This window comes from Triticum aestivum, chromosome 2A (genome assembly GCF_018294505.1).
Source record: "Triticum aestivum cultivar Chinese Spring chromosome 2A, IWGSC CS RefSeq v2.1, whole genome shotgun sequence".
In the NCBI taxonomy this organism is placed as follows: Eukaryota; Viridiplantae; Streptophyta; class Magnoliopsida; order Poales; family Poaceae; genus Triticum; species Triticum aestivum.
In genome coordinates this window covers 198,194,397-198,203,080 of record NC_057797.1, presented here as the reverse complement: position 1 = coordinate 198,203,080, position 8,684 = coordinate 198,194,397, and positions in this window count along the sequence as shown.

The window sequence follows — 8,684 nt, the reverse complement described above, 5'->3', positions numbered from 1 at the left end:
TCCATCAATCATCACTGGGGTCTGGGGTGCTACCACCCTTAGAAGCAAGGTTACGGTTCCATCAAACTCATATACTCCAATTTTATTGTTAACAGTGTCGGTCTTCTTAGATCTTCAGGATAATTCCTTATCTGGGCTCTTTCGGTAGTGGCATAACCTTTACCACAATTCTTTTGTCCTTTCATCTTGGTAAGGTTATTCCGAGACTGGATCTTCTTACCTGACGGGTCTGGCGCCAGTACTAAACAACTAATCGATATCTCATGGTGGTCAACAATTTATGGTTTCTCCTGCAGGAAATGGGTCTGGTTGATCCTCACCGTATAACCTATGGTTGGCAAAAGCTGCCTTGTACAAGGGAAAAATTTCTATACCATTCTAAGGTTTAACAAGGTTTAATATCGTTGTCTCTCTACTATAGGTAAGTCACTTAGATTTACCATCCCATATAGCCAGGCGAATAATAAGAGTAAGTCGGTATGGTGATCAATCCATCCCGCACCCAAATCATTACCGTGTATACGGTTTAGCAAATCTCGCATTCTAACACTCAGTCATCCTCAAGCATTGCAAAATTTCTCTTGTAGACGAACTAAGTTCGGATAATTCCATGGATTCTGCAAGCCAAACAAACATCTATCGTTCCTTCACAACTCTCAGGTTTTGCGTTACTCCTATAAAATTGTCTGCCGATAAACGTCATATCTTCCTCCAGGGTTCTTCCTTCAGCAAGAATGTGCTTGCTTCTTGGCAGGTCTTGGGGCCTGTGGTTTATGGCCCATCTCATCACTTGTAGTCATTGAACTTATCATCGGGCAACTGATCATTATTCCAACATCCAACTTCCAGCTTCCTAGCATACTTAAAATCCATCCAATTGTATTGTCTCCCTTCCTTCTATTTGCACCAAACTAAGACGTGATTACTCAAACTCATCATGGAGTTTCCATTGATCCATATTTCCGACATCATACCTTCTTTATATCCAATAGTAATTTATCTCTTCATCCTCATGGAATATCCCTCATACCAAGATAAAACTTATACTTATGAAGTCCAAATTCCACTTCGTGGAACATCATTATCCTTTCCAGGGTCAAGCGTCCTTACAGGGGAATATTGGCTATCTCTGCATGGCACTTCTTCAACTGGGAAACATGAAACACATCTTGAACTCCTGACAGTCCTTCGGGTGACTCCAACTTGTTGGCCACTTCTCCCATACGCTCCAAAACTCGGTATGGTCCTACAAATCTCGGGGCTAACTTTCCCTTAACTCCAAATCGTTTAACTCCTCGCCGAGGGGCACCCGAAGACATGCTCTGTCTCCAATTTCATAGACTACCTCCTTGCGTCTTTAAGTCTGCATAACTCTTTTGCCTGGACTGAGCTACCTTCAGTCTATCTCGAATCAACTTAACATTCTCTTCTAACTCCTTGATCACATTTGGTCCAAACAACTGACGGTCTCCACTTCATCCCACATACTCTTGGGGCATCACACATATCGAGACAAAACTCATATTCATTTTGTCCGAAATCCACTCAGTGGAGTATCCTTATCTTTTCCAGGGGTCAAGGGTTCTTACAGGGTACTACCACCCTTAAAATGCACAAATCTTCCATAGACCACATTTCTCATATCCTCAAAAATGGTCAAAATCCTTCTTAATAGAGTAACAACTCATAAAATCCATATCAGTACCAACGATGCTAACTTTATTCATTCTCAAATGATTACAATCTCTCGCTTTTCCATTACATGTCTCAACTCAACACCTCAATATAAAAGAAAATGTACCCACTTCTACTACTCCATTTCTTTTGTTGCAAACTCAACTATCTAGCACAAGTTTCCTTCTCCTTGGGGCATTCTCTGGCAAAGTGCCCTGCTCTATTACAACGAAAACATATTACTTCTGACAAGTCTCGAGGTTTCCTTTTTGGGCAACTGCTGAGGTAGTGCCCTGACTCCTTGCACCTATAACATGTGATATGACTCAGATCCTTCTTGGAATCCAATCTGCTTCTCTTCCTGGACCTTTCCATGCCAATCATGGCTTCTATTTCTTGTGGGTCATATACTACTTCCTCTGTCGGGAATTCTACTAGATCCCCATTCAAACAATTTTGGGCGATGTGTCCTTCTTCTCCACATGAATAGCAAGACTTAGTGCAGGGTTTACTCGGGTCCTCTTTAGGTGTGTCCTCCACATCTTCCTTCATCATGGGTCCTTCTAAAATTTCCATAAGGGCTCCTTTCTTTACTTATTTCTTCTATTGTATGGTTCTTCGTACCATGGGGTAAATGTGACACTGAGTAGGATAGTGGGTAATCCCTTCACACAAGAAACAAGTAATCTGCCTAGTTGGGCAATCTTCAACTGGGTGACTTCCTTCACAATTAGGGCATTCATCCTTGTGTTCTTTATGGGTGTGTCCTATTTCTCTACAAATCTTGCATGCACAAGGTTTCTTCATATCCTTTCCATAAGGCTTCAACTTCTGGGAAACAATCCAAGACTTTGGCAGAGTCAACTTAAATTCTTTCCAAGTGGTTACTCCTTGCCATCCATTGATGGTTTGGTATATCCTCCACCAAGTAGCAGCACCTCTTTCAAAGCACTGAAGAGCATGTTGGGTCATATCATTTCCAACTATAGGGTTATTCTCCATGTGATCCTCCATGTTCTGAATCCATCGGTCTGTCTCCAACTGACTCATCGGTCCAGAAAATACAAGCTCATCTTCATTCATCCTCTATTGGGTCCATGGGTTTGGGGTGAGATAAGAGAGATAGAGAGGGATGCACACAATACAAACAAAAGTTTTGAAAAGACAAATTTTATTTGTGGCTGTCGGGAAAAACATCAAACCAATGGCAGCTCACAAACGTCGCATCTAACGTAGGTATATAACAAGGGTTTGGTCTTCTAAAGGTCAATAAATCTTCAACGTCTCCAACTCTTCAAGCCTTGTTCATGCCTCCAATGGCTTGTTTCGATCATGCTTGTCTTTCTCGAATCCTTCTGCCAGATTCATCTCTATTGACGCGAAGTCTCTCGTGACCTCCTTTAATATTTTTGGAGTTGCGTTCCAAACTTCCGGGTTTCAACATCCTTGACATGAACCATGGCACTACGGTCCTTCCGTTCCTGACGAATCTCCTGTATCTCGAGGTTTTGCTCCTCCAGCTTGGCTATTTTCAGCTTCTAGGTCCTGAGTCCTCACAAAATGCCTCATTATCAAAATACTGCTTCTTGTAGGTCCATCTTAACTTCTTGATGTAATACTCCAGATCCTGGTGATATACCGGCTAAGGTTAAAACTTCATATAGCTGATGGGTGCTCCATCAGCCTTCTACCATCCAATCCTTCCATGCATATACATGATTAACTCAGCACGGTGACAATAGCATAAGCGGGAGATAACTTCATGGATAGCTGTGTTTCTGCTCTTGTCATTTCCATGAGCTATCATTCCATAGTTGATATCTCCTGCCTTAGGGTTTTCTTGACAAATCCTTGAGTTCTTAACTCTACATGCTCCGGTCTTTCTCCGATACACCTTGATCTCGGGTATTGACAACTTCCATAGTCTTCCAAGTTCCATAAGGGTAGCCTTCCTAGGTCATACAAATCTGGGAATTCTTCAGAGCCTTCAAATTCTACTTGTCTTCGGTCTTCAACCATTGTAGTTTCCATTATTCAGATGCACGGAAAATACTCTTCATTCCGAAGTGGTCTTAGTTGTCCGATATCTTGTACTTCTTGGAGTGGTCTCATCAGTCAAATCTTCGTGCGGTCAAAAGGGGAAAGGGGTATGGTCTCACTAAAGGGAATTTTTGAATAAGCTCAAAAGAGAAGAGAGGTAAAAGGTCTTTTTGAAATGGAAAGTTGTAGAGAAAAATCTTTGCTATGGGCTTGCCAGTTTCTAGGGTCACGTCCTACAGTCAACATGTGCTCTGATACCATCTTGTAGCGACCCGACCGGAATGGATCAAGTCTCTGTGCTTAAGTGTCATCCCTGGATCGGTATGCTGACACACACAGTACTCGAGGATTTATAACAGAGGTAAATCACATGTATAAAATAACGTAAATACTATTACCTCGATCCAAATAGCGGAAGTAACAAAGGTTGTGGATTCCCATCAACACCAACGGCAAAGTTGAGTGTAGAAATCGTAACCCAAACGTATCACTTACTCGTCGTAAGATAATCCTGCAACATGAGACGTTGCAGCCACAAAGGGTCAGTACATTGAATGTACTAGCAAATTCACACCATAGAGAAATGATGAACAATGGCTATCACTACATGCATATATGGCTGGTGGAAAAGCTCTATGGTTATAACGTTTTTGCGAAAAGCCAATTTTTCCCTACTGCAAAGGAATAAATTTTAACTATCATGGTGGTTGTTAAACATTGAGAATGGTTGACAGCATTCTCAATCCCAATTAAGTAACATCATTAAACCCAACAAACTTAATTTAAAGTAACATGATGAGATTCACATGATAATTCAGGTACTAGATACTCAAGATGTCCATAATCGGGGACACGGCTAATCATGATTAGTTTATACACTCTGCAGAGGTTTGTGCACTTTTCCCCATAAGACTCGATCGCCTCCGTTGGATTTCTCGCACTACATGGTGTTTGAGAAACGGATGACCGAGACACAGTCTTTCAGAAGCGCTAGCACCTTACGATGGATAGACCGTTACACCTACTTTCCCCTACATCTGCTAGTCTACCCTGTAAGAGTTCGCATGACTTAATCAACTATGCTAGAGCCCATAATAGCTTGTGGCTGCACACGGAAGTTTCTAGTATGAAAAATCTCATGATCCCTTTGAGCCTGGGTGGTGGTCCATAAAAAAACAGGCAATCCTGGTCTACCCAGGTGCCTAGACAGGCAATCCTGGAATACCCAGGTGCTTCAATCCACCCAGATGTGTGTTTAAGTTGCCACCTTAAGTAAACCATTAATTAACAACCTCATATCTGTCATGAATACTCTCAAAACCCAATCCACGACTACGAGCATAGCATGGCAATGTAAGCATAACGTAATAGTAGCTCCCAAGGGTTTGAAAATAAACAGGTAATAGGTACTACCTCAACTACTTCCCATCCCACAATTTAATTAGATCCTAGTCATGCAATGTCGGAGGTTTGATCTAATGCAGTAAAAACTGGGTATGAAAGAGGTATGATCAAAGTGTGAACTTGCCTGCAATGTTGATGAAGATGATTCACACTCAAAACTCTTGATAGTTCTACTCGTCACACTCCGATCAATCTATCGTAAGCAAACAATAGTAACCACACATAAGCAATCACTCAAAAAAAATCAGAAAGATCGAAGAAGACAATTCGGAAAATATCAAAACCAAGCAAATAACTCTTGCAACATAAAACAATTTCTAACAGTACCAAAATTATATGAATTTGGCCTTATCAGAAAGTTTAGGTCAAGAGCTTCGATTTGCAAAAACAATCAACTCAAACGGAGCTACGAAACTCAAGTTATGATCAAACGAAGTTTGAATTCAAATCTGATCTAATTCAAATTTTAAAATTTTCAAAAACATGTTTGAGTTGTTTTACTAGATAGAGGGTACCATAACGAAGAAGTGGGCGTTGGTTTCGTTGAATTTGGACTAACGAGTAAAAAGTAGTGATTGTTTTGAGATCAGGGGCTAAACTGTAAATAAAGTATTCACGGATGGGTCCCTGGCTGAAATTAAAAAGAAAAAAAACTATCGAGCGAACGCTCGCTAACAGAACATAACGAACGAATCTGTTCATTAATAGAACCAACCGGGTGAACGTTCACTACATAACTAAACTAAAAAAAATCAGATCTAGGTTTTCTGTAGAAAACCGATCTAGGATTTTGTTTTATAAAACCGAAAGGAAAAGCAGCGGCTTTTACTGGCTCGGGTGAAATAAACTGGTGGTGGTGGCGGTTTTCCGGTGGCTCTCCAGCGACGAGATGCGGCAGCGGCTACGGCACTGCGAGGCGGCGGAGCTAGCAGTGGCGGCGGGCGGCGGTGCTGTCGTGGCGCGAGGCGAGAGGCGGCGGGGCTGCAGTGCGGCGGTGGCGGCGGGGAAGGGCAGCAGCGGCGAAACAAGCGGGGAGGGGCGGCGCAGTTGGCGACGGCAGGCGGCGGCGACGGTGCGGCGATGCGGGGAGGAGCGGGGTCGAGGGCGCGGTGTCGGGGGCCCGCCTTTTAAAGGCCAGGGGAGGAGGCGAGGGGTGGCGTGGGGAAGGGGTCGGGATGGAGGAGGCCGGGGCGGAGACGGCGGCGTCGGCGGAGTCATGCAGGAGGCGGACTCTGTCGTCCGGTCGGGGACGACGCAGCGGTGGGCCGGCGCGGTTGGCTGGGCGTGGGGCCGGCCCACTCGGCGGAAGGAAAACCTTCTTCTTTTTTTCTCTTTCTTTTTTTTACATTTTTTACATACAATAAAAGAAATTAAAATAAATCGAAATAAAAAACTATAGGCATATAATATATCAAAATTTTTAGAAAAAGATTTTCTACGACATGAACATTTTTCTAGCATTAAATAAAATACACACAAAATCAGATAATTCAAAGAGTGCTACGGTCTAATAAAATCCAACAACAATCATTTTAAAAAATACCAAAATGATTTCAAATTAATTTTTCTCCAATTTTCTATTGTAGGGAATCATGTTACCCTAATTTCCATATATTTTGTTTTTGGAGAAAAATAATTTGAGTAAACTCAAAAAACTCCAAATTGAAAAAAATTCCAAAAGGACTTTGAATTTGATCCTTTTAACTTCCAACTCATATTTCATATATTTTGAAGAAGTCATTTTATCTTCTCTCATGAAAATCATTGAGTTGCTTGAAGTTTAAGAATTTGAAATATTTTCAAATGAAATTCAAATATTTTCAACAACCCTTTTCATTTAATTTAAATGGAAGAAGTCATGTCATCTTCTCTCCAGGGTTTCGTGGTGAAAAGAATTTGAATTCCCACAGATCATAAATGCAAAACTGAAAGTTTGGGAAAGTCCTTTTATTCCCTCTCATTTAACTTTCAAAAAGTTTCGAATTTCACTCACTTTTAGTCAATCAATCAAACAGTCAATCAAATCTATCTATTTATTATAACATTCCAAAATTTAGAATTTTGGGATGTTACAGCTAGTCACCCGGCTTGCAAATCGCTTAAGTCAATATGGTGCATATTGTGGAGTAATACACGAATAAGGAACGAAGCCATACAAGTATAATCATATGCAAGAGGAAAAGCTTCATAAAGGAAGCCCCCAAATAAACGAGGTATTTGAATTTGTGCGTCACAAACAAAGTTTGGACAAGGAAAATTTTTTACAAGCAACTTTTTTCCAAAAAGTATAATGCTTGGTCGAACCGAACACAAGTTAAAAATTTAAAACTTTGAGCATGAAGGCAACTTAGCTGGTTAATGTGTTCGATATTGATGACGCGGCCCGAGCTTGATGCGGGACAAGGTTCCATCCCCAAGCCGGTCCCAAGGTGGCGGAGCAAAGAGCTTGACACTCCGAAATGGTGACATAGCATGGTCAATGCGGGCTGGCAGAGTGATGCCGAAGTCCCTGGCATGGGGTAATGAAGTGTTGACGAAGCCCCCCATCCAGGCGAGGTGACGTGGTATGTCAGTACGTCGAGTTGATGATACTTCCCAACCCGGATCATTTTCCTGTGCACAAAAAATAGTGCAAACCGGAGATAATAGTAATAATAATAATTAAAAAATCATTGCATAATAAATAATTTATGCAAAGTGCTTAATAAAAGAAATATGGCCTGGCGCCAAAGTCAATATCGACGTAGGGCGTCGGCGTGATGTAGTAAAGGCGTGGCAAAGCCTGAATTCACAGGTCGGTCCGAGTTCCGGATGCGGCGTTCGCCGGACCCTGTACGGAAACTGACCGAACCACTATGCGACCCTCGTTAATGCGGCCATCATTTGATAGACCTGTGTACATATGATGAACAAACCAGAGTAATAATTCCTTGGGAAAAATGAACCCGGACAAGCAAAAAAAATACTAGGATTAATAGCACCTGGTTTATTTGTTGTAGCAATCCGAAGAAAGGTGATTCTGAAAATTGGGACTCGATCCGCACACATATTGCCTGATGGGCGATAAAGCGACGGTGGCAATGCTGGCAAAGGTTGGCTCGCCGAGGCAAAGCCCTCGGTCTAGCTAACGTGACGGAGCTGGTCGGCTAGTGACGCCGAAGTCTCCGGAGTAGGTTGATGAAGAGATGGCGAAGCCCCCGGTCCAGCCGAGATGTCGAAGCCTCGATCCGATGAGTCGAAGTAGGTCGGCGTGATGGACACTAGCTTGAAGAAGCAATAGTGCGGCCCTGCCGATGTAGGTCGTGACGTGGTCGATGCCGGCTTGATGAAGTGACCGTGCGGCGATGCCGGTATGCCCGCTCCGTGTAATCCGTGGGGCGGTGATGTTGGTGATGATTTATCCTTCGCAATGCCGGACTCTTGTTCGGCTTGCCGAGATGATGATCCGAAGAAGTTAAGCTCGGCTCAACAAAGTGACGACGTGTCTAGCGCAGATCGGCACCCTTGGAGCAATATTGCCGGACTGATTTGACACCAGCATGATGATGAAGATGACCTCAGTGGAG